The 25,249-nt window shown below is 45.5% G+C and overlaps 23 non-coding genes across 23 annotated transcripts; all 23 read right to left on the reverse strand.

The window, feature by feature from the left end:
- Positions 1-301: 301 nt before the first annotated feature.
- On the reverse strand, positions 302-383 carry trnal-cag (transfer RNA leucine (anticodon CAG)). The gene has a single exon. It is a non-coding gene; the product is annotated as a tRNA-Leu (tRNA).
- Positions 384-1,356: 973 nt separating this feature from the next.
- On the reverse strand, positions 1,357-1,438 carry trnal-cag (transfer RNA leucine (anticodon CAG)). The gene has a single exon. It is a non-coding gene; the product is annotated as a tRNA-Leu (tRNA).
- A 973-nt stretch (positions 1,439-2,411) lies between these two features.
- Positions 2,412-2,493, reverse strand: trnal-cag (transfer RNA leucine (anticodon CAG)). The gene has a single exon. It is a non-coding gene; the product is annotated as a tRNA-Leu (tRNA).
- A 2,031-nt stretch (positions 2,494-4,524) lies between these two features.
- Positions 4,525-4,606, reverse strand: trnal-cag (transfer RNA leucine (anticodon CAG)). Its single transcript has one exon. It is a non-coding gene; the product is annotated as a tRNA-Leu (tRNA).
- Positions 4,607-5,579: 973 nt separating this feature from the next.
- trnal-cag (transfer RNA leucine (anticodon CAG)) lies at positions 5,580-5,661 on the reverse strand. The gene has a single exon. It is a non-coding gene; the product is annotated as a tRNA-Leu (tRNA).
- A 973-nt stretch (positions 5,662-6,634) lies between these two features.
- On the reverse strand, positions 6,635-6,716 carry trnal-cag (transfer RNA leucine (anticodon CAG)). The gene has a single exon. It is a non-coding gene; the product is annotated as a tRNA-Leu (tRNA).
- Positions 6,717-7,689: 973 nt separating this feature from the next.
- Positions 7,690-7,771, reverse strand: trnal-cag (transfer RNA leucine (anticodon CAG)). Its single transcript has one exon. It is a non-coding gene; the product is annotated as a tRNA-Leu (tRNA).
- A 973-nt stretch (positions 7,772-8,744) lies between these two features.
- On the reverse strand, positions 8,745-8,826 carry trnal-cag (transfer RNA leucine (anticodon CAG)). The gene has a single exon. It is a non-coding gene; the product is annotated as a tRNA-Leu (tRNA).
- Positions 8,827-9,799: 973 nt separating this feature from the next.
- Positions 9,800-9,881, reverse strand: trnal-cag (transfer RNA leucine (anticodon CAG)). The gene has a single exon. It is a non-coding gene; the product is annotated as a tRNA-Leu (tRNA).
- A 973-nt stretch (positions 9,882-10,854) lies between these two features.
- Positions 10,855-10,936, reverse strand: trnal-cag (transfer RNA leucine (anticodon CAG)). Its single transcript has one exon. It is a non-coding gene; the product is annotated as a tRNA-Leu (tRNA).
- A 973-nt stretch (positions 10,937-11,909) lies between these two features.
- On the reverse strand, positions 11,910-11,991 carry trnal-cag (transfer RNA leucine (anticodon CAG)). Its single transcript has one exon. It is a non-coding gene; the product is annotated as a tRNA-Leu (tRNA).
- A 973-nt stretch (positions 11,992-12,964) lies between these two features.
- On the reverse strand, positions 12,965-13,046 carry trnal-cag (transfer RNA leucine (anticodon CAG)). Its single transcript has one exon. It is a non-coding gene; the product is annotated as a tRNA-Leu (tRNA).
- Positions 13,047-14,019: 973 nt separating this feature from the next.
- On the reverse strand, positions 14,020-14,101 carry trnal-cag (transfer RNA leucine (anticodon CAG)). Its single transcript has one exon. It is a non-coding gene; the product is annotated as a tRNA-Leu (tRNA).
- A 973-nt stretch (positions 14,102-15,074) lies between these two features.
- trnal-cag (transfer RNA leucine (anticodon CAG)) lies at positions 15,075-15,156 on the reverse strand. The gene has a single exon. It is a non-coding gene; the product is annotated as a tRNA-Leu (tRNA).
- Positions 15,157-16,129: 973 nt separating this feature from the next.
- trnal-cag (transfer RNA leucine (anticodon CAG)) lies at positions 16,130-16,211 on the reverse strand. The gene has a single exon. It is a non-coding gene; the product is annotated as a tRNA-Leu (tRNA).
- A 973-nt stretch (positions 16,212-17,184) lies between these two features.
- trnal-cag (transfer RNA leucine (anticodon CAG)) lies at positions 17,185-17,266 on the reverse strand. Its single transcript has one exon. It is a non-coding gene; the product is annotated as a tRNA-Leu (tRNA).
- A 973-nt stretch (positions 17,267-18,239) lies between these two features.
- Positions 18,240-18,321, reverse strand: trnal-cag (transfer RNA leucine (anticodon CAG)). The gene has a single exon. It is a non-coding gene; the product is annotated as a tRNA-Leu (tRNA).
- Positions 18,322-19,294: 973 nt separating this feature from the next.
- Positions 19,295-19,376, reverse strand: trnal-cag (transfer RNA leucine (anticodon CAG)). Its single transcript has one exon. It is a non-coding gene; the product is annotated as a tRNA-Leu (tRNA).
- A 973-nt stretch (positions 19,377-20,349) lies between these two features.
- On the reverse strand, positions 20,350-20,431 carry trnal-cag (transfer RNA leucine (anticodon CAG)). The gene has a single exon. It is a non-coding gene; the product is annotated as a tRNA-Leu (tRNA).
- A 973-nt stretch (positions 20,432-21,404) lies between these two features.
- trnal-cag (transfer RNA leucine (anticodon CAG)) lies at positions 21,405-21,486 on the reverse strand. Its single transcript has one exon. It is a non-coding gene; the product is annotated as a tRNA-Leu (tRNA).
- A 973-nt stretch (positions 21,487-22,459) lies between these two features.
- Positions 22,460-22,541, reverse strand: trnal-cag (transfer RNA leucine (anticodon CAG)). The gene has a single exon. It is a non-coding gene; the product is annotated as a tRNA-Leu (tRNA).
- A 973-nt stretch (positions 22,542-23,514) lies between these two features.
- Positions 23,515-23,596, reverse strand: trnal-cag (transfer RNA leucine (anticodon CAG)). Its single transcript has one exon. It is a non-coding gene; the product is annotated as a tRNA-Leu (tRNA).
- A 973-nt stretch (positions 23,597-24,569) lies between these two features.
- trnal-cag (transfer RNA leucine (anticodon CAG)) lies at positions 24,570-24,651 on the reverse strand. The gene has a single exon. It is a non-coding gene; the product is annotated as a tRNA-Leu (tRNA).
- Positions 24,652-25,249: the final 598 nt, after the last annotated feature.

Raw genomic sequence — 25,249 nt, forward strand, 5'->3', positions numbered from 1 at the left:
ACCAAAGGTTGGTGTATTCTGGGACGTGGGTGCCAAGCCCACTTCTAGCGGCGTGGTTTCCAATCCCACTTCTGACATTTACTTTTTATCCACACAAATGCGGCCAGCGTGCAAAAAGCATGCTCAACTGGCCCTCAATTTTCAAGTGGTGACATCAAACTCTTCGATGGTATTGCCATTTGCCAACAAACGAAAGGCACCGCTCACAGTCCAACTACTTTTCCACACCAAAATGGCCCCATTGTGAAACAGGTGCCCATGCTTGTGCTGACAGAATGCAAGTGTTACGCAGGGAAAATTCTGGCAGCGGTGGGATTTGAACCCACGCCTCCGAAGAGACTGGAACCTGGATCCAGCGCCTTAGACCGCTCGGCCACGCTACCACTGGAAGCAGCTTCTGTTCTGGAACGAGTGACCGTTGAGTGTAATGTGACTTTGTTATGCGGAAAATAATAATTAAGGCAATTAAAGTGGTAGACAGTAAACTCTCGAGAAACGATTTTGCAACATACCGGTCACAGGCACCTACGTATCCACAGGGCAACAACAGAAATTAGGTGCATGTTGGGACAAACCAGTTACAACATTCATTCAATATTTATTCCTATATCAACATCACTGACAAAAACAGATTATCTGGTCATGAACACATTGCTGTTTGTGGGATCGTGCTGTGTGCATACTGGCTGCGCCATTTCCCACATTACAACAGTGACTCACTTTAAAAATACTTCATTGGCTGTAAAGCGTTTTGGGACATGAAAGGCGCCAACACACTGCAGAAAACTTTACCCGATAGCTGGCAAAATGCGAGCTGTTGTGAGAAATACGTGTGTTGGTTGCATTGCAGGCATGATAAACTTAATGACTGGCGCTGCCTGTTAAGTGATGTCGTAACAATGTACGTGTTGTGTGATTGCACAGGAGGAAGGATTGTGATGCAACTCAGTAAATGTGCAGAATTGGAGCACGCTTTTCTGCAGTTACAGTCGGTTCATTGTCAGGGTGGCCGAGTGGTTTAAGGTGCCAAACTCAAAGACTGTAACCCTTACCTTACCAAAGGTTGGTGTATTCTGGGACGTGGGTGCCAAGCCCACTTCTAGCGGCGTGGTTTCCAATCCCACTTCTGACATTTACTTTTTATCCACACAAATGCGGCCAGCGTGCAAAAAGCATGCTCAACTGGCCTTCAATTTTCAAGTGGTGACATCAAACACTTCGATGGTATTGCCATTTGCCAACAAACTAAAGGCACCGCTCACAGTCCAACTACTTTTCCACACCAAAATGGCCCCATTGTGAAACAGGTGCCCATGCTTGTGCTGACAGAATGCAAGTGTTACGCAGGGAAAATTCTGGCAGCGGTGGGATTTGAACCCACGCCTCCGAAGAGACTGGAACCTGGATCCAGCGCCTTAGACCGCTCGGCCACGCTACCACTGGAAGCAGCTTCTGTTCTGGAACGAGTGACCGTTGAGTGTAATGTGACTTTGTTATGCGGAAAATAATAATTAAGGCAATTAAAGTGGTAGACAGTGAACTCTCGAGAAACGATTTTGCAACATACCGGTCACAGGAACCTACGTATCCACAGGGCAACAACAGAAATTAGGTGCATGTTGGGACAAACCAGTTACAACATTCATTCAATATTTATTCCTATATCAACATCACTGACAAAAACAGATTATCTGGTCATGAACACATTGCTGTTTGTGGGATCGTGCTGTGTGCATACTGGCTGCGCCATTTCCCACATTACAACAGTGACTCACTTTAAAAATACTTCATTGGCTGTAAAGCGTTTTGGGACATGAAAGGCGCCAACACACTGCAGAAAATTTTACCCGATAGCTGGCAAAATGCGAGCTGTTGTGAGAAATACGTGTGTTGGTTGCATTGCAGGCATGATAAACTTAATGATTGGCGCTGCCTGTTAAGTGATGTCGTAACAATGTACGTGTTGTGTGATTGCACAGGAGGAAGGATTGTGATGCAACTCAGTAAATGTGCAGAATTGGAGTACGCTTTTCTGCAGTTACAGTCGGTTCATTATCAAAATAGCCGAGTGGTTTAAGGTGCCAAACTCAAAGACTGTAACCCTTACCTTACCAAAGGTTGGTGTATTCTGGGACGTGGGTGCCAAGCCCACTTCTAGCGGCGTGGTTTCCAATCCCACTTCTGACATTTACTTTTTATCCACACAAATGCGGCCAGCGTGCAAAAAGCATGCTCAACTGGCCTTCAATTTTCAAGTGGTGACATCAAACACTTCGATGGTATTGCCATTTGCCAACAAACTAAAGGCACCGCTCACAGTCCAACTACTTTTCCACACCAAAATGGCCCCATTGTGAAACAGGTGCCCATGCTTGTGCTGACAGAATGCAAGTGTTACGCAGGGAAAATTCTGGCAGCGGTGGGATTTGAACCCACGCCTCCGAAGAGACTGGAACCTGGATCCAGCGCCTTAGACCGCTCGGCCACGCTACCACTGGAAGCAGCTTCTGTTCTGGAACGAGTGACCGTTGAGTGTAATGTGACTTTGTTATGCGGAAAATAATAATTAAGGCAATTAAAGTGGTAGACAGTGAACTCTCGAGAAACGATTTTGCAACATACCGGTCACAGGAACCTACGTATCCACAGGGCAACAACAGAAATTAGGTGCATGTTGGGACAAACCAGTTACAACATTCATTCAATATTTATTCCTATATCAACATCACTGACAAAAACAGATTATCTGGTCATGAACACATTGCTGTTTGTGGGATCGTGCTGTGTGCATACTGGCTGCGCCATTTCCCACATTACAACAGTGACTCACTTTAAAAATACTTCATTGGCTGTAAAGCGTTTTGGGACATGAAAGGCGCCAACACACTGCAGAAAATTTTACCCGATAGCTGGCAAAATGCGAGCTGTTGTGAGAAATACGTGTGTTGGTTGCATTGCAGGCATGATAAACTTAATGATTGGCGCTGCCTGTTAAGTGATGTCGTAACAATGTACGTGTTGTGTGATTGCACAGGAGGAAGGATTGTGATGCAACTCAGTAAATGTGCAGAATTGGAGTACGCTTTTCTGCAGTTACAGTCGGTTCATTATCAAAATAGCCGAGTGGTTTAAGGTGCCAAACTCAAAGACTGTAACCCTTACCTTACCAAAGGTTGGTGTATTCTGGGACGTGGGTGCCAAGCCCACTTCTAGCGGCGTGGTTTCCAATCCCACTTCTGACATTTACTTTTTATCCACACAAATGCGGCCAGCGTGCAAAAAGCATGCTCAACTGGCCTTCAATTTTCAAGTGGTGACATCAAACTCTTCGATGGTATTGCCATTTGCCAACAAACGAAAGGCACCGCTCACAGTCCAACTACTTTTCCACACCAAAATGGCCCCATTGTGAAACAGGTGCCCATGCTTGTGCTGACAGAATGCAAGTGTTACGCAGGGAAAATTCTGGCAGCGGTGGGATTTGAACCCACGCCTCCGAAGAGACTGGAACCTGGATCCAGCGCCTTAGACTGCTCGGCCACGCTACCACTGGAAGCAGCTTCTGTTCTGGAACGAGTGACCGTTGAGTGTAATGTGACTTTGTTATGCGGAAAATAATAATTAAGGCAATTAAAGTGGTAGACAGTGAACTCTCGAGAAACGATTTTGCAACATACCGGTCACAGGAACCTACGTATCCACAGGGCAACAACAGAAATTAGGTGCATGTTGGGACAAACCAGTTACAACATTCATTCAATATTTATTCCTATATCAACATCACTGACAAAAACAGATTATCTGGTCATGAACACATTGCTGTTTGTGGGATCGTGCTGTGTGCATACTGGCTGCTGCGCCATTTCCCACATTACAACAGTGACTCACTTTAAAAATACTTCATTGGCTGTAAAGCGTTTTGGGACATGAAAGGCGCCAACACACTGCAGAAAATTTTACCCGATAGCTGGCAAAATGCGAGCTGTTGTGAGAAATACGTGTGTTGGTTGCATTGCAGGCATGATAAACTTAATGACTGGCGCTGCCTGTTAAGTGATGTCGTAACAATGTACGTGTTGTGTGATTGCACAGGAGGAAGGATTGTGATGCAACTCAGTAAATGTGCAGAATTGGAGTACGCTTTTCTGCAGTTACAGTCGGTTCATTATCAAAATAGCCGAGTGGTTTAAGGTGCCAAACTCAAAGACTGTAACCCTTACCTTACCAAAGGTTGGTGTATTCTGGGACGTGGGTGCCAAGCCCACTTCTAGCGGCGTGGTTTCCAATCCCACTTCTGACATTTACTTTTTATCCACACAAATGCGGCCAGCGTGCAAAAAGCATGCTCAACTGGCCTTCAATTTTCAAGTGGTGACATCAAACTCTTCGATGGTATTGCCATTTGCCAACAAACGAAAGGCACCGCTCACAGTCCAACTACTTTTCCACACCAAAATGGCCCCATTGTGAAACAGGTGCCCATGCTTGTGCTGACAGAATGCAAGTGTTACGCAGGGAAAATTCTGGCAGCGGTGGGATTTGAACCCACGCCTCCGAAGAGACTGGAACCTGTATCCAGCGCCTTAGACCGCTCGGCCACGCTACCACTGGAAGCAGCTTCTGTTCTGGAACGAGTGACCGTTGAGTGTAATGTGACTTTGTTATGCGGAAAATAATAATTAAGGCAATTAAAGTGGTAGACAGTAAACTCTCGAGAAACGATTTTGCAACATACCGGTCACAGGCACCTACGTATCCACAGGGCAACAACAGAAATTAGGTGCATGTTGGGACAAACCAGTTACAACATTCATTCAATATTTATTCCTATATCAACATCACTGACAAAAACAGATTATCTGGTCATGAACACATTGCTGTTTGTGGGATCGTGCTGTGTGCATACTGGCTGCGCCATTTCCCACATTACAACAGTGACTCACTTTAAAAATACTTCATTGGCTGTAAAGCGTTTTGGGACATGAAAGGCGCCAACACACTGCAGAAAACTTTACCCGATAGCTGGCAAAATGCGAGCTGTTGTGAGAAATACGTGTGTTGGTTGCATTGCAGGCATGATAAACTTAATGACTGGCGCTGCCTGTTAAGTGATGTCGTAACAATGTACGTGTTGTGTGATTGCACAGGAGGAAGGATTGTGATGCAACTCAGTAAATGTGCAGAATTGGAGCACGCTTTTCTGCAGTTACAGTCGGTTCATTGTCAGGGTGGCCGAGTGGTTTAAGGTGCCAAACTCAAAGACTGTAACCCTTACCTTACCAAAGGTTGGTGTATTCTGGGACGTGGGTGCCAAGCCCACTTCTCGCGGCGTGGTTTCCAATCCCACTTCTGACATTTACTTTTTATCCACACAAATGCGGCCAGCGTGCAAAAAGCATGCTCAACTGGCCTTCAATTTTCAAGTGGTGACATCAAACACTTCGATGGTATTGCCATTTGCCAACAAACTAAAGGCACCGCTCACAGTCCAACTACTTTTCCACACCAAAATGGCCCCATTGTGAAACAGGTGCCCATGCTTGTGCTGACAGAATGCAAGTGTTACGCAGGGAAAATTCTGGCAGCGGTGGGATTTGAACCCACGCCTCCGAAGAGACTGGAACCTGGATCCAGCGCCTTAGACCGCTCGGCCACGCTACCACTGGAAGCAGCTTCTGTTCTGGAACGAGTGACCGTTGAGTGTAATGTGACTTTGTTATGCGGAAAATAATAATTAAGGCAATTAAAGTGGTAGACAGTGAACTCTCGAGAAACGATTTTGCAACATACCGGTCACAGGAACCTACGTATCCACAGGGCAACAACAGAAATTAGGTGCATGTTGGGACAAACCAGTTACAACATTCATTCAATATTTATTCCTATATCAACATCACTGACAAAAACAGATTATCTGGTCATGAACACATTGCTGTTTGTGGGATCGTGCTGTGTGCATACTGGCTGCGCCATTTCCCACATTACAACAGTGACTCACTTTAAAAATACTTCATTGGCTGTAAAGCGTTTTGGGACATGAAAGGCGCCAACACACTGCAGAAAATTTTACCCGATAGCTGGCAAAATGCGAGCTGTTGTGAGAAATACGTGTGTTGGTTGCATTGCAGGCATGATAAACTTAATGACTGGCGCTGCCTGTTAAGTGATGTCGTAACAATGTACGTGTTGTGTGATTGCACAGGAGGAAGGATTGTGATGCAACTCAGTAAATGTGCAGAATTGGAGTACGCTTTTCTGCAGTTACAGTCGGTTCATTATCAAAATAGCCGAGTGGTTTAAGGTGCCAAACTCAAAGACTGTAACCCTTACCTTACCAAAGGTTGGTGTATTCTGGGACGTGGGTGCCAAGCCCACTTCTAGCGGCGTGGTTTCCAATCCCACTTCTGACATTTACTTTTTATCCACACAAATGCGGCCAGCGTGCAAAAAGCATGCTCAACTGGCCTTCAATTTTCAAGTGGTGACATCAAACTCTTCGATGGTATTGCCATTTGCCAACAAACGAAAGGCACCGCTCACAGTCCAACTACTTTTCCACACCAAAATGGCCCCATTGTGAAACAGGTGCCCATGCTTGTGCTGACAGAATGCAAGTGTTACGCAGGGAAAATTCTGGCAGCGGTGGGATTTGAACCCACGCCTCCGAAGAGACTGGAACCTGGATCCAGCGCCTTAGACCGCTCGGCCACGCTACCACTGGAAGCAGCTTCTGTTCTGGAACGAGTGACCGTTGAGTGTAATGTGACTTTGTTATGCGGAAAATAATAATTAAGGCAATTAAAGTGGTAGACAGTAAACTCTCGAGAAACGATTTTGCAACATACCGGTCACAGGCACCTACGTATCCACAGGGCAACAACAGAAATTAGGTGCATGTTGGGACAAACCAGTTACAACATTCATTCAATATTTATTCCTATATCAACATCACTGACAAAAACAGATTATCTGGTCATGAACACATTGCTGTTTGTGGGATCGTGCTGTGTGCATACTGGCTGCGCCATTTCCCACATTACAACAGTGACTCACTTTAAAAATACTTCATTGGCTGTAAAGCGTTTTGGGACATGAAAGGCGCCAACACACTGCAGAAAACTTTACCCGATAGCTGGCAAAATGCGAGCTGTTGTGAGAAATACGTGTGTTGGTTGCATTGCAGGCATGATAAACTTAATGACTGGCGCTGCCTGTTAAGTGATGTCGTAACAATGTACGTGTTGTGTGATTGCACAGGAGGAAGGATTGTGATGCAACTCAGTAAATGTGCAGAATTGGAGCACGCTTTTCTGCAGTTACAGTCGGTTCATTGTCAGGGTGGCCGAGTGGTTTAAGGTGCCAAACTCAAAGACTGTAACCCTTACCTTACCAAAGGTTGGTGTATTCTGGGACGTGGGTGCCAAGCCCACTTCTAGCGGCGTGGTTTCCAATCCCACTTCTGACATTTACTTTTTATCCACACAAATGCGGCCAGCGTGCAAAAAGCATGCTCAACTGGCCTTCAATTTTCAAGTGGTGACATCAAACACTTCGATGGTATTGCCATTTGCCAACAAACTAAAGGCACCGCTCACAGTCCAACTACTTTTCCACACCAAAATGGCCCCATTGTGAAACAGGTGCCCATGCTTGTGCTGACAGAATGCAAGTGTTACGCAGGGAAAATTCTGGCAGCGGTGGGATTTGAACCCACGCCTCCGAAGAGACTGGAACCTGGATCCAGCACCTTAGACCGCTCGGCCACGCTACCACTGGAAGCAGCTCCTGTTCTGGAACGAGTGACCGTTGAGTGTAATGTGACTTTGTTATGCGGAAAATAATAATTAAGGCAATTAAAGTGGTAGACAGTGAACTCTCGAGAAACGATTTTGCAACATACCGGTCACAGGAACCTACGTATCCACAGGGCAACAACAGAAATTAGGTGCATGTTGGGACAAACCAGTTACAACATTCATTCAATATTTATTCCTATATCAACATCACTGACAAAAACAGATTATCTGGTCATGAACACATTGCTGTTTGTGGGATCGTGCTGTGTGCATACTGGCTGCGCCATTTCCCACATTACAACAGTGACTCACTTTAAAAATACTTCATTGGCTGTAAAGCGTTTTGGGACATGAAAGGCGCCAACACACTGCAGAAAATTTTACCCGATAGCTGGCAAAATGCGAGCTGTTGTGAGAAATACGTGTGTTGGTTGCATTGCAGGCATGATAAACTTAATGATTGGCGCTGCCTGTTAAGTGATGTCGTAACAATGTACGTGTTGTGTGATTGCACAGGAGGAAGGATTGTGATGCAACTCAGTAAATGTGCAGAATTGGAGTACGCTTTTCTGCAGTTACAGTCGGTTCATTATCAAAATAGCCGAGTGGTTTAAGGTGCCAAACTCAAAGACTGTAACCCTTACCTTACCAAAGGTTGGTGTATTCTGGGACGTGGGTGCCAAGCCCACTTCTAGCGGCGTGGTTTCCAATCCCACTTCTGACATTTACTTTTTATCCACACAAATGCGGCCAGCGTGCAAAAAGCATGCTCAACTGGCCTTCAATTTTCAAGTGGTGACATCAAACTCTTCGATGGTATTGCCATTTGCCAACAAACGAAAGGCACCGCTCACAGTCCAACTACTTTTCCACACCAAAATGGCCCCATTGTGAAACAGGTGCCCATGCTTGTGCTGACAGAATGCAAGTGTTACGCAGGGAAAATTCTGGCAGCAGTGGGATTTGAACCCACGCCTCCGAAGAGACTGGAACCTGGATCCAGCGCCTTAGACCGCTCGGCCACGCTACCACGGGAAGCAGCTTCTGTTCTGGAACGAGTGACCGTTGAGTGTAATGTGACTTTGTTATGCGGAAAATAATAATTAAGGCAATTAAAGTGGTAGACAGTGAACTCTCGAGAAACGATTTTGCAACATACCGGTCACAGGAACCTACGTATCCACAGGGCAACAACAGAAATTAGGTGCATGTTGGGACAAACCAGTTACAACATTCATTCAATATTTATTCCTATATCAACATCACTGACAAAAACAGATTATCTGGTCATGAACACATTGCTGTTTGTGGGATCGTGCTGTGTGCATACTGGCTGCGCCATTTCCCACATTACAACAGTGACTCACTTTAAAAATACTTCATTGGCTGTAAAGCGTTTTGGGACATGAAAGGCGCCAACACACTGCAGAAAATTTTACCCGATAGCTGGCAAAATGCGAGCTGTTGTGAGAAATACGTGTGTTGGTTGCATTGCAGGCATGATAAACTTAATGACTGGCGCTGCCTGTTAAGTGATGTCGTAACAATGTACGTGTTGTGTGATTGCACAGGAGGAAGGATTGTGATGCAACTCAGTAAATGTGCAGAATTGGAGTACGCTTTTCTGCAGTTACAGTCGGTTCATTATCAAAATAGCCGAGTGGTTTAAGGTGCCAAACTCAAAGACTGTAACCCTTACCTTACCAAAGGTTGGTGTATTCTGGGACGTGGGTGCCAAGCCCACTTCTAGCGGCGTGGTTTCCAATCCCACTTCTGACATTTACTTTTTATCCACACAAATGCGGCCAGCGTGCAAAAAGCATGCTCAACTGGCCTTCAATTTTCAAGTGGTGACATCAAACTCTTCGATGGTATTGCCATTTGCCAACAAACGAAAGGCACCGCTCACAGTCCAACTACTTTTCCACACCAAAATGGCCCCATTGTGAAACAGGTGCCCATGCTTGTGCTGACAGAATGCAAGTGTTACGCAGGGAAAATTCTGGCAGCGGTGGGATTTGAACCCACGCCTCCGAAGAGACTGGAACCTGGATCCAGCGCCTTAGACCGCTCGGCCACGCTACCACTGGAAGCAGCTTCTGTTCTGGAACGAGTGACCGTTGAGTGTAATGTGACTTTGTTATGCGGAAAATAATAATTAAGGCAATTAAAGTGGTCGACAGTAAACTCTCGAGAAACGATTTTGCAACATACCGGTCACAGGCACCTACGTATCCACAGGGCAACAACAGAAATTAGGTGCATGTTGGGACAAACCAGTTACAACATTCATTCAATATTTATTCCTATATCAACATCACTGACAAAAACAGATTATCTGGTCATGAACACATTGCTGTTTGTGGGATCGTGCTGTGTGCATACTGGCTGCGCCATTTCCCACATTACAACAGTGACTCACTTTAAAAATACTTCATTGGCTGTAAAGCGTTTTGGGACATGAAAGGCGCCAACACACTGCAGAAAACTTTACCCGATAGCTGGCAAAATGCGAGCTGTTGTGAGAAATACGTGTGTTGGTTGCATTGCAGGCATGATAAACTTAATGACTGGCGCTGCCTGTTAAGTGATGTCGTAACAATGTACGTGTTGTGTGATTGCACAGGAGGAAGGATTGTGATGCAACTCAGTAAATGTGCAGAATTGGAGCACGCTTTTCTGCAGTTACAGTCGGTTCATTGTCAGGGTGGCCGAGTGGTTTAAGGTGCCAAACTCAAAGACTGTAACCCTTACCTTACCAAAGGTTGGTGTATTCTGGGACGTGGGTGCCAAGCCCACTTCTAGCGGCGTGGTTTCCAATCCCACTTCTGACATTTACTTTTTATCCACACAAATGCGGCCAGCGTGCAAAAAGCATGCTCAACTGGCCTTCAATTTTCAAGTGGTGACATCAAACACTTCGATGGTATTGCCATTTGCCAACAAACTAAAGGCACCGCTCACAGTCCAACTACTTTTCCACACCAAAATGGCCCCATTGTGAAACAGGTGCCCATGCTTGTGCTGACAGAATGCAAGTGTTACGCAGGGAAAATTCTGGCAGCGGTGGGATTTGAACCCACGCCTCCGAAGAGACTGGAACCTGGATCCAGCGCCTTAGACCGCTCGGCCACGCTACCACTGGAAGCAGCTCCTGTTCTGGAACGAGTGACCGTTGAGTGTAATGTGACTTTGTTATGCGGAAAATAATAATTAAGGCAATTAAAGTGGTAGACAGTGAACTCTCGAGAAACGATTTTGCAACATACCGGTCACAGGAACCTACGTATCCACAGGGCAACAACAGAAATTAGGTGCATGTTGGGACAAACCAGTTACAACATTCATTCAATATTTATTCCTATATCAACATCACTGACAAAAACAGATTATCTGGTCATGAACACATTGCTGTTTGTGGGATCGTGCTGTGTGCATACTGGCTGCGCCATTTCCCACATTACAACAGTGACTCACTTTAAAAATACTTCATTGGCTGTAAAGCGTTTTGGGACATGAAAGGCGCCAACACACTGCAGAAAATTTTACCCGATAGCTGGCAAAATGCGAGCTGTTGTGAGAAATACGTGTGTTGGTTGCATTGCAGGCATGATAAACTTAATGATTGGCGCTGCCTGTTAAGTGATGTCGTAACAATGTACGTGTTGTGTGATTGCACAGGAGGAAGGATTGTGATGCAACTCAGTAAATGTGCAGAATTGGAGTACGCTTTTCTGCAGTTACAGTCGGTTCATTATCAAAATAGCCGAGTGGTTTAAGGTGCCAAACTCAAAGACTGTAACCCTTACCTTACCAAAGGTTGGTGTATTCTGGGACGTGGGTGCCAAGCCCACTTCTAGCGGCGTGGTTTCCAATCCCACTTCTGACATTTACTTTTTATCCACACAAATGCGGCCAGCGTGCAAAAAGCATGCTCAACTGGCCTTCAATTTTCAAGTGGTGACATCAAACTCTTCGATGGTATTGCCATTTGCCAACAAACGAAAGGCACCGCTCACAGTCCAACTACTTTTCCACACCAAAATGGCCCCATTGTGAAACAGGTGCCCATGCTTGTGCTGACAGAATGCAAGTGTTACGCAGGGAAAATTCTGGCAGCAGTGGGATTTGAACCCACGCCTCCAAAGAGACTGGAACCTGGATCCAGCGCCTTAGACCGCTCGGCCACGCTACCACGGGAAGCAGCTTCTGTTCTGGAACGAGTGACCGTTGAGTGTAATGTGACTTTGTTATGCGGAAAATAATAATTAAGGCAATTAAAGTGGTAGACAGTGAACTCTCGAGAAACGATTTTGCAACATACCGGTCACAGGAACCTACGTATCCACAGGGCAACAACAGAAATTAGGTGCATGTTGGGACAAACCAGTTACAACATTCATTCAATATTTATTCCTATATCAACATCACTGACAAAAACAGATTATCTGGTCATGAACACATTGCTGTTTGTGGGATCGTGCTGTGTGCATACTGGCTGCGCCATTTCCCACATTACAACAGTGACTCACTTTAAAAATACTTCATTGGCTGTAAAGCGTTTTGGGACATGAAAGGCGCCAACACACTGCAGAAAATTTTACCCGATAGCTGGCAAAATGCGAGCTGTTGTGAGAAATACGTGTGTTGGTTGCATTGCAGGCATGATAAACTTAATGACTGGCGCTGCCTGTTAAGTGATGTCGTAACAATGTACGTGTTGTGTGATTGCACAGGAGGAAGGATTGTGATGCAACTCAGTAAATGTGCAGAATTGGAGTACGCTTTTCTGCAGTTACAGTCGGTTCATTATCAAAATAGCCGAGTGGTTTAAGGTGCCAAACTCAAAGACTGTAACCCTTACCTTACCAAAGGTTGGTGTATTCTGGGACGTGGGTGCCAAGCCCACTTCTAGCGGCGTGGTTTCCAATCCCACTTCTGACATTTACTTTTTATCCACACAAATGCGGCCAGCGTGCAAAAAGCATGCTCAACTGGCCTTCAATTTTCAAGTGGTGACATCAAACTCTTCGATGGTATTGCCATTTGCCAACAAACGAAAGGCACCGCTCACAGTCCAACTACTTTTCCACACCAAAATGGCCCCATTGTGAAACAGGTGCCCATGGTTGTGCTGACAGAATGCAAGTGTTACGCAGGGAAAATTCTGGCAGCGGTGGGATTTGAACCCACGCCTCCGAAGAGACTGGAACCTGGATCCAGCGCCTTAGACCGCTCGGCCACGCTACCACTGGAAGCAGCTTCTGTTCTGGAACGAGTGACCGTTGAGTGTAATGTGACTTTGTTATGCGGAAAATAATAATTAAGGCAATTAAAGTGGTAGACAGTGAACTCTCGAGAAACGATTTTGCAACATACCGGTCACAGGAACCTACGTATCCACAGGGCAACAACAGAAATTAGGTGCATGTTGGGACAAACCAGTTACAACATTCATTCAATATTTATTCCTATATCAACATCACTGACAAAAACAGATTATCTGGTCATGAACACATTGCTGTTTGTGGGATCGTGCTGTGTGCATACTGGCTGCGCCATTTCCCACATTACAACAGTGACTCACTTTAAAAATACTTCATTGGCTGTAAAGCGTTTTGGGACATGAAAGGCGCCAACACACTGCAGAAAATTTTACCCGATAGCTGGCAAAATGCGAGCTGTTGTGAGAAATACGTGTGTTGGTTGCATTGCAGGCATGATAAACTTAATGATTGGCGCTGCCTGTTAAGTGATGTCGTAACAATGTACGTGTTGTGTGATTGCACAGGAGGAAGGATTGTGATGCAACTCAGTAAATGTGCAGAATTGGAGTACGCTTTTCTGCAGTTACAGTCGGTTCATTATCAAAATAGCCGAGTGGTTTAAGGTGCCAAACTCAAAGACTGTAACCCTTACCTTACCAAAGGTTGGTGTATTCTGGGACGTGGGTGCCAAGCCCACTTCTAGCGGCGTGGTTTCCAATCCCACTTCTGACATTTACTTTTTATCCACACAAATGCGGCCAGCGTGCAAAAAGCATGCTCAACTGGCCTTCAATTTTCAAGTGGTGACATCAAACTCTTCGATGGTATTGCCATTTGCCAACAAACGAAAGGCACCGCTCACAGTCCAACTACTTTTCCACACCAAAATGGCCCCATTGTGAAACAGGTGCCCATGCTTGTGCTGACAGAATGCAAATGTTACGCAGGGAAAATTCTGGCAGCAGTGGGATTTGAACCCACGCCTCCGAAGAGACTGGAACCTGGATCCAGCGCCTTAGACCGCTCGGCCACGCTACCACTGGAAGCAGCTTCTGTTCTGGAACGAGTGACCGTTGAGTGTAATGTGACTTTGTTATGCGGAAAATAATAATTAAGGCAATTAAAGTGGTAGACAGTGAACTCTCGAGAAACGATTTTGCAACATACCGGTCACAGGAACCTACGTATCCACAGGGCAACAACAGAAATTAGGTGCATGTTGGGACAAACCAGTTACAACATTCATTCAATATTTATTCCTATATCAACATCACTGACAAAAACAGATTATCTGGTCATGAACACATTGCTGTTTGTGGGATCGTGCTGTGTGCATACTGGCTGCGCCATTTCCCACATTACAACAGTGACTCACTTTAAAAATACTTCATTGGCTGTAAAGCGTTTTGGGACATGAAAGGCGCCAACACACTGCAGAAAATTTTACCCGATAGCTGGCAAAATGCGAGCTGTTGTGAGAAATACGTGTGTTGGTTGCATTGCAGGCATGATAAACTTAATGACTGGCGCTGCCTGTTAAGTGATGTCGTAACAATGTACGTGTTGTGTGATTGCACAGGAGGAAGGATTGTGATGCAACTCAGTAAATGTGCAGAATTGGAGTACGCTTTTCTGCAGTTACAGTCGGTTCATTATCAAAATAGCCGAGTGGTTTAAGGTGCCAAACTCAAAGACTGTAACCCTTACCTTACCAAAGGTTGGTGTATTCTGGGACGTGGGTGCCAAGCCCACTTCTAGCGGCGTGGTTTCCAATCCCACTTCTGACATTTACTTTTTATCCACACAAATGCGGCCAGCGTGCAAAAAGCATGCTCAACTGGCCTTCAATTTTCAAGTGGTGACATCAAACTCTTCGATGGTATTGCCATTTGCCAACAAACGAAAGGCACCGCTCACAGTCCAACTACTTTTCCACACCAAAATGGCCCCATTGTGAAACAGGTGCCCATGCTTGTGCTGACAGAATGCAAGTGTTACGCAGGGAAAATTCTGGCAGCAGTGGGATTTGAACCCACGCCTCCGAAGAGACTGGAACCTGGATCCAGCGCCTTAGACCGCTCGGCCACGCTACCACTGGAAGCAGCTTCTGTTCTGGAACGAGTGACCGTTGAGTGTAATGTGACTTTGTTATGCGGAAAATAATAATTAAGGCAATTAAAGTGGTAGACAGTGAACTCTCGAGAAACGATTTTGCAACATACCGGTCACAGGAACCTACGTATCCACAGGGCAACAACAGAAATTAGGTGCATGTTGGGACAAACCAGTTACAACATTCATTCAATATTTATTCCTATATCAACATCACTGACAAAAACAGATTATCTGGTCATGAACACATTGCTGTTTGTGGGATCGTGCTGTGTGCATACTGGCTGCGCCATTTCCCACATTACAACAGTGACTCACTTTAAAAATACTTCATTGGCTGTAAAGCGTTTTGGGACATGAAAGGCGCCAACACACTGCAGAAAATTTTACCCGATAGCTGGCAAAATGCGAGCTGTTGTGAGAAATACGTCTGTTGGTTGCATTGCAGGCATGATAAACTTAATGACTGGCGCTGCCTGTTAAGTGATGTCGTAACAATGTACGTGTTGTGTGATTGCACAGGAGGAAGGATTGTGATGCAACTCAGTAAATGTGCAGAATTGGAGCACGCTTTTCTGCAGTTACAGTCGGTTCATTATCAAAATAGCCGAGTGGTTTAAGGTGCCAAACTCAAAGACTGTAACCCTTACCTTACCAAAGGTTGGTGTATTCTGGGACGTGGGTGCCAAGCCCACTTCTAGCGGCGTGGTTTCCAATCCCACTTCTGACATTTACTTTTTATCCACACAAATGCGGCCAGCGTGCAAAAAGCATGCTCAACTGGCCTTCAATTTTCAAGTGGTGACATCAAACTCTTCGATGGTATTGCCATTTGCCAACAAACGAAAGGCACCGCTCACAGTCCAACTACTTTTCCACACCAAAATGGCCCCATTGTGAAACAGGTGCCCATGCTTGTGCTGACAGAATGCAAGTGTTACGCAGGGAAAATTCTGGCAGCGGTGGGATTTGAACCCACGCCTCCGAAGAGACTGGAACCTGGATCCAGCGCCTTAGACCGCTCGGCCACGCTACCACTGGAAGCAGCTTCTGTTCTGGAACGAGTGACCGTTGAGTGTAATGTGACTTTGTTATGCGGAAAATAATAATTAAGGCAATTAAAGTGGTAGACAGTGAACTCTCGAGAAACGATTTTGCAACATACCGGTCACAGGAACCTACGTATCCACAGGGCAACAACAGAAATTAGGTGCATGTTGGGACAAACCAGTTACAACATTCATTCAATATTTATTCCTATATCAACATCACTGACAAAAACAGATTATCTGGTCATGAACACATTGCTGTTTGTGGGATCGTGCTGTGTGCATCCTGGCTGCGCCATTTCCCACATTACAACAGTGACTCACTTTAAAAATACTTCATTGGCTGTAAAGCGTTTTGGGACATGAAAGGCGCCAACACACTGCAGAAAATTTTACCCGATAGCTGGCAAAATGCGAGCTGTTGTGAGAAATACGTGTGTTGGTTGCATTGCAGGCATGATAAACTTAATGACTGGCGCTGCCTGTTAAGTGATGTCGTAACAATGTACGTGTTGTGTGATTGCACAGGAGGAAGGATTGTGATGCAACTCAGTAAATGTGCAGAATTGGAGCACGCTTTTCTGCAGTTACAGTCGGTTCATTGTCAGGGTGGCCGAGTGGTTTAAGGTGCCAAACTCAAAGACTGTAACCCTTACCTTACCAAAGGTTGGTGTATTCTGGGACGTGGGTGCCAAGCCCACTTCTAGCGGCGTGGTTTCCAATCCCACTTCTGACATTTACTTTTTATCCACACAAATGCGGCCAGCGTGCAAAAAGCATGCTCAACTGGCCTTCAATTTTCAAGTGGTGACATCAAACTCTTCGATGGTATTGCCATTTGCCAACAAACGAAAGGCACCGCTCACAGTCCAACTACTTTTCCACACCAAAATGGCCCCATTGTGAAACAGGTGCCCATGCTTGTGCTGACAGAATGCAAGTGTTACGCAGGGAAAATTCTGGCAGCAGTGGGATTTGAACCCACGCCTCCGAAGAGACTGGAACCTGGATCCAGCGCCTTAGACCGCTCGGCCACGCTACCACTGGAAGCAGCTTCTGTTCTGGAACGAGTGACCGTTGAGTGTAATGTGACTTTGTTATGCGGAAAATAATAATTAAGGCAATTAAAGTGGTAGACAGTGAACTCTCGAGAAACGATTTTGCAACATACCGGTCACAGGAACCTACGTATCCACAGGGCAACAACAGAAATTAGGTGCATGTTGGGACAAACCAGTTACAACATTCATTCAATATTTATTCCTATATCAACATCACTGACAAAAACAGATTATCTGGTCATGAACACATTGCTGTTTGTGGGATCGTGCTGTGTGCATCCTGGCTGCGCCATTTCCCACATTACAACAGTGACTCACTTTAAAAATACTTCATTGGCTGTAAAGCGTTTTGGGACATGAAAGGCGCCAACACACTGCAGAAAATTTTACCTGATAGCTGGCAAAATGCGAGCTGTTGTGAGAAATACGTGTGTTGGTTGCATTGCAGGCATGATAAACTTAATGACTGGCGCTGCCTGTTAAGTGATGTCGTAACAATGTACGTGTTGTGTGATTGCACAGGAGGAAGGATTGTGATGCAACTCAGTAAATGTGCAGAATTGGAGCACGCTTTTCTGCAGTTACAGTCGGTTCATTATCAAAATAGCCGAGTGGTTTAAGGTGCCAAACTCAAAGACTGTAACCCTTACCTTACCAAAGGTTGGTGTATTCTGGGACGTGGGTGCCAAGCCCACTTCTAGCGGCGTGGTTTCCAATCCCACTTCTGACATTTACTTTTTATCCACACAAATGCGGCCAGCGTGCAAAAAGCATGCTCAACTGGCCTTCAATTTTCAAGTGGTGACATCAAACTCTTCGATGGTATTGCCATTTGCCAACAAACGAAAGGCACCGCTCACAGTCCAACTACTTTTCCACACCAAAATGGCCCCATTGTGAAACAGGTGCCCATGCTTGTGCTGACAGAATGCAAGTGTTACGCAGGGAAAATTCTGGCAGCAGTGGGATTTGAACCCACGCCTCCGAAGAGACTGGAACCTGGATCCAGCGCCTTAGACCGCTCGGCCACGCTACCACTGGAAGCAGCTTCTGTTCTGGAACGAGTGACCGTTGAGTGTAATGTGACTTTGTTATGCGGAAAATAATAATTAAGGCAATTAAAGTGGTAGACAGTGAACTCTCGAGAAACGATTTTGCAACATACCGGTCACAGGAACCTACGTATCCACAGGGCAACAACAGAAATTAGGTGCATGTTGGGACAAACCAGTTACAACATTCATTCAATATTTATTCCTATATCAACATCACTGACAAAAACAGATTATCTGGTCATGAACACATTGCTGTTTGTGGGATCGTGCTGTGTGCATCCTGGCTGCGCCATTTCCCACATTACAACAGTGACTCACTTTAAAAATACTTCATTGGCTGTAAAGCGTTTTGGGACATGAAAGGCGCCAACACACTGCAGAAAATTTTACCCGATAGCTGGCAAAATGCGAGCTGTTGTGAGAAATACGTGTGTTGGTTGCATTGCAGGCATGATAAACTTAATGACTGGCGCTGCCTGTTAAGTGATGTCGTAACAATGTACGTGTTGTGTGATTGCACAGGAGGAAGGATTGTGATGCAACTCAGTAAATGTGCAGAATTGGAGCACGCTTTTCTGCAGTTACAGTCGGTTCATTATCAAAATAGCCGAGTGGTTTAAGGTGCCAAACTCAAAGACTGTAACCCTTACCTTACCAAAGGTTGGTGTATTCTGGGACGTGGGTGCCAAGCCCACTTCTAGCGGCGTGGTTTCCAATCCCACTTCTGACATTTACTTTTTATCCACACAAATGCGGCCAGCGTGCAAAAAGCATGCTCAACTGGCCTTCAATTTTCAAGTGGTGACATCAAACTCTTCGATGGTATTGCCATTTGCCAACAAACGAAAGGCACCGCTCACAGTCCAACTACTTTTCCACACCAAAATGGCCCCATTGTGAAACAGGTGCCCATGCTTGTGCTGACAGAATGCAAGTGTTACGCAGGGAAAATTCTGGCAGCGGTGGGATTTGAACCCACGCCTCCGAAGAGACTGGAACCTGGATCCAGCGCCTTAGACCGCTCGGCCACGCTACCACTGGAAGCAGCTTCTGTTCTGGAACGAGTGACCGTTGAGTGTAATGTGACTTTGTTATGCGGAAAATAATAATTAAGGCAATTAAAGTGGTAGACAGTGAACTCTCGAGAAACGATTTTGCAACATACCGGTCACAGGAACCTACGTATCCACAGGGCAACAACAGAAATTAGGTGCATGTTGGGACAAACCAGTTACAACATTCATTCAATATTTATTCCTATATCAACATCACTGACAAAAACAGATTATCTGGTCATGAACACATTGCTGTTTGTGGGATCGTGCTGTGTGCATCCTGGCTGCGCCATTTCCCACATTACAACAGTGACTCACTTTAAAAATACTTCATTGGCTGTAAAGCGTTTTGGGACATGAAAGGCGCCAACACACTGCAGAAAATTTTACCCGATAGCTGGCAAAATGCGAGCTGTTGTGAGAAATACGTGTGTTGGTTGCATTGCAGGCATGATAAACTTAATGACTGGCGCTGCCTGTTAAGTGATGTCGTAACAATGTACGTGTTGTGTGATTGCACAGGAGGAAGGATTGTGATGCAACTCAGTAAATGTGCAGAATTGGAGTACGCTTTTCTGCAGTTACAGTCGGTTCATTATCAAAATAGCCGAGTGGTTTAAGGTGCCAAACTCAAAGACTGTAACCCTTACCTTACCAAAGGTTGGTGTATTCTGGGACGTGGGTGCCAAGCCCACTTCTAGCGGCGTGGTTTCCAATCCCACTTCTGACATTTACTTTTTATCCACACAAATGCGGCCAGCGTGCAAAAAGCATGCTCAACTGGCCTTCAATTTTCAAGTGGTGACATCAAACTCTTCGATGGTATTGCCATTTGCCAACAAACGAAAGGCACCGCTCACAGTCCAACTACTTTTCCACACCAAAATGGCCCCATTGTGAAACAGGTGCCCATGGTTGTGCTGACAGAATGCAAGTGTTACGCAGGGAAAATTCTGGCAGCGGTGGGATTTGAACCCACGCCTCCGAAGAGACTGGAACCTGGATCCAGCGCCTTAGACCGCTCGGCCACGCTACCACTGGAAGCAGCTTCTGTTCTGGAACGAGTGACCGTTGAGTGTAATGTGACTTTGTTATGCGGAAAATAATAATTAAGGCAATTAAAGTGGTAGACAGTGAACTCTCGAGAAACGATTTTGCAACATACCGGTCACAGGAACCTACGTATCCACAGGGCAACAACAGAAATTAGGTGCATGTTGGGACAAACCAGTTACAACATTAATTCAATATTTATTTCTATATCAACATCACTGACAAAAACAGATTATCTGGTCATGAACACATTGCTGTTTGTGGGATCGTGCTGTGTGCATCCTGGCTGCGCCATTTCCCACATTACAACAGTGACTCACTTTAAAAATACTTCATTGGCTGTAAAGCGTTTTGGGACATGAAAGGCGCCAACACACTGCAGAAAACTTTACCCGATAGCTGGCAAAATGCGAGCTGTTGTGAGAAATACGTGTGTTGGTTGCATTGCAGGCATGATAAACTTAATGACTGGCGCTGCCTGTTAAGTGATGTCGTAACAATGTACGTGTTGTGTGATTGCACAGGAGGAAGGATTGTGATGCAACTCAGTAAATGTGCAGAATTGGAGTACGCTTTTCTGCAGTTACAGTCGGTTCATTGTCAGGGTGGCCGAGTGGTTTAAGGTGCCAAACTCAAAGACTGTAACCCTTACCTTACCAAAGGTTGGTGTATTCTGGGACGTGGGTGCCAAGCCCACTTCTAGCGGCGTGGTTTCCAATCCCACTTCTGACATTTACTTTTTATCCACACAAATGCGGCCAGCGTGCAAAAAGCATGCTCAACTGGCCTTCAATTTTCAAGTGGTGACATCAAACTCTTCGATGGTATTGCCATTTGCCAACAAACGAAAGGCACCGCTCACAGTCCAACTACTTTTCCACACCAAAATGGCCCCATTGTGAAACAGGTGCCCATGCTTGTGCTGACAGAATGCAAGTGTTACGCAGGGAAAATTCTGGCAGCAGTGGGATTTGAACCCACGCCTCCGAAGAGACTGGAACCTGGATCCAGCGCCTTAGACCGCTCGGCCACGCTACCACTGGAAGCAGCTTCTGTTCTGGAACGAGTGACCGTTGAGTGTAATGTGACTTTGTTATGCGGAAAATAATAATTAAGGCAATTAAAGTGGTAGACAGTGAACTCTCGAGAAACGATTTTGCAACATACCGGTCACAGGAACCTACGTATCCACAGGGCAACAACAGAAATTAGGTGCATGTTGGGACAAACCAGTTACAACATTCATTCAATATTTATTCCTATATCAACATCACTGACAAAAACAGATTATCTGGTCATGAACACATTGCTGTTTGTGGGATCGTGCTGTGTGCATCCTGGCTGCGCCATTTCCCACATTACAACAGTGACTCACTTTAAAAATACTTCATTGGCTGTAAAGCGTTTTGGGACATGAAAGGCGCCAACACACTGCAGAAAATTTTACCCGATAGCTGGCAAAATGCGAGCTGTTGTGAGAAATACGTGTGTTGGTTGCATTGCAGGCATGATAAACTTAATGACTGGCGCTGCCTGTTAAGTGATGTCGTAACAATGTACGTGTTGTGTGATTGCACAGGAGGAAGGATTGTGATGCAACTCAGTAAATGTGCAGAATTGGAGCACGCTTTTCTGCAGTTACAGTCGGTTCATTATCAAAATAGCCGAGTGGTTTAAGGTGCCAAACTCAAAGACTGTAACCCTTACCTTACCAAAGGTTGGTGTATTCTGGGACGTGGGTGCCAAGCCCACTTCTAGCGGCGTGGTTTCCAATCCCACTTCTGACATTTACTTTTTATCCACACAAATGCGGCCAGCGTGCAAAAAGCATGCTCAACTGGCCTTCAATTTTCAAGTGGTGACATCAAACTCTTCGATGGTATTGCCATTTGCCAACAAACGAAAGGCACCGCTCACAGTCCAACTACTTTTCCACACCAAAATGGCCCCATTGTGAAACAGGTGCCCATGCTTGTGCTGACAGAATGCAAGTGTTACGCAGGGAAAATTCTGGCAGCAGTGGGATTTGAACCCACGCCTCCGAAGAGACTGGAACCTGGATCCAGCGCCTTAGACCGCTCGGCCACGCTACCACTGGAAGCAGCTTCTGTTCTGGAACGAGTGACCGTTGAGTGTAATGTGACTTTGTTATGCGGAAAATAATAATTAAGGCAATTAAAGTGGTAGACAGTGAACTCTCGAGAAACGATTTTGCAACATACCGGTCACAGGAACCTACGTATCCACAGGGCAACAACAGAAATTAGGTGCATGTTGGGACAAACCAGTTACAACATTCATTCAATATTTATTCCTATATCAACATCACTGACAAAAACAGATTATCTGGTCATGAACACATTGCTGTTTGTGGGATCGTGCTGTGTGCATCCTGGCTGCGCCATTTCCCACATTACAACAGTGACTCACTTTAAAAATACTTCATTGGCTGTAAAGCGTTTTGGGACATGAAAGGCGCCAACACACTGCAGAAAATTTTACCCGATAGCTGGCAAAATGCGAGCTGTTGTGAGAAATACGTGTGTTGGTTGCATTGCAGGCATGATAAACTTAATGACTGGCGCTGCCTGTTAAGTGATGTCGTAACAATGTACGTGTTGTGTGATTGCACAGGAGGAAGGATTGTGATGCAACTCAGTAAATGTGCAGAATTGGAGCACGCTTTTCTGCAGTTACAGTCGGTTCATTATCAAAATAGCCGAGTGGTTTAAGGTGCCAAACTCAAAGACTGTAACCCTTACCTTACCAAAGGTTGGTGTATTCTGGGACGTGGGTGCCAAGCCCACTTCTAGCGGCGTGGTTTCCAATCCCACTTCTGACATTTACTTTTTATCCACACAAATGCGGCCAGCGTGCAAAAAGCATGCTCAACTGGCCTTCAATTTTCAAGTGGTGACATCAAACTCTTCGATGGTATTGCCATTTGCCAACAAACGAAAGGCACCGCTCACAGTCCAACTACTTTTCCACACCAAAATGGCCCCATTGTGAAACAGGTGCCCATGCTTGTGCTGACAGAATGCAAGTGTTACGCAGGGAAAATTCTGGCAGCGGTGGGATTTGAACCCACGCCTCCGAAGAGACTGGAACCTGGATCCAGCGCCTTAGACCGCTCGGCCACGCTACCACTGGAAGCAGCTTCTGTTCTGGAACGAGTGACCGTTGAGTGTAATGTGACTTTGTTATGCGGAAAATAATAATTAAGGCAATTAAAGTGGTAGACAGTGAACTCTCGAGAAACGATTTTGCAACATACCGGTCACAGGAACCTACGTATCCACAGGGCAACAACAGAAATTAGGTGCATGTTGGGACAAACCAGTTACAACATTCATTCAATATTTATTCCTATATCAACATCACTGACAAAAACAGATTATCTGGTCATGAACACATTGCTGTTTGTGGGATCGTGCTGTGTGCATCCTGGCTGCGCCATTTCCCACATTACAACAGTGACTCACTTTAAAAATACTTCATTGGCTGTAAAGCGTTTTGGGACATGAAAGGCGCCAACACACTGCAGAAAATTTTACCCGATAGCTGGCAAAATGCGAGCTGTTGTGAGAAATACGTGTGTTGGTTGCATTGCAGGCATGATAAACTTAATGACTGGCGCTGCCTGTTAAGTGATGTCGTAACAATGTACGTGTTGTGTGATTGCACAGGAGGAAGGATTGTGATGCAACTCAGTAAATGTGCAGAATTGGAGCACGCTTTTCTGCAGTTACAGTCGGTTCATTGTCAGGGTGGCCGAGTGGTTTAAGGTGCCAAACTCAAAGACTGTAACCCTTACCTTACCAAAGGTTGGTGTATTCTGGGACGTGGGTGCCAAGCCCACTTCTAGCGGCGTGGTTTCCAATCCCACTTCTGACATTTACTTTTTATCCACACAAATGCGGCCAGCGTGCAAAAAGCATGCTCAACTGGCCTTCAATTTTCAAGTGGTGACATCAAACTCTTCGATGGTATTGCCATTTGCCAACAAACGAAAGGCACCGCTCACAGTCCAACTACTTTTCCACACCAAAATGGCCCCATTGTGAAACAGGTGCCCATGCTTGTGCTGACAGAATGCAAGTGTTACGCAGGGAAAATTCTGGCAGCAGTGGGATTTGAACCCACGCCTCCGAAGAGACTGGAACCTGGATCCAGCGCCTTAGACCGCTCGGCCACGCTACCACTGGAAGCAGCTTCTGTTCTGGAACGAGTGACCGTTGAGTGTAATGTGACTTTGTTATGCGGAAAATAATAATTAAGGCAATTAAAGTGGTAGACAGTGAACTCTCGAGAAACGATTTTGCAACATACCGGTCACAGGAACCTACGTATCCACAGGGCAACAACAGAAATTAGGTGCATGTTGGGACAAACCAGTTACAACATTCATTCAATATTTATTCCTATATCAACATCACTGACAAAAACAGATTATCTGGTCATGAACACATTGCTGTTTGTGGGATCGTGCTGTGTGCATCCTGGCTGCGCCATTTCCCACATTACAACAGTGACTCACTTTAAAAATACTTCATTGGCTGTAAAGCGTTTTGGGACATGAAAGGCGCCAACACACTGCAGAAAATTTTACCCGATAGCTGGCAAAATGCGAGCTGTTGTGAGAAATACGTGTGTTGGTTGCATTGCAGGCATGATAAACTTAATGACTGGCGCTGCCTGTTAAGTGATGTCGTAACAATGTACGTGTTGTGTGATTGCACAGGAGGAAGGATTGTGATGCAACTCAGTAAATGTGCAGAATTGGAGCACGCTTTTCTGC

This window comes from Pristiophorus japonicus, chromosome 8 (genome assembly GCF_044704955.1).
Source record: "Pristiophorus japonicus isolate sPriJap1 chromosome 8, sPriJap1.hap1, whole genome shotgun sequence".
Lineage (NCBI taxonomy): Eukaryota > Metazoa > Chordata > Chondrichthyes > Pristiophoridae > Pristiophorus > Pristiophorus japonicus.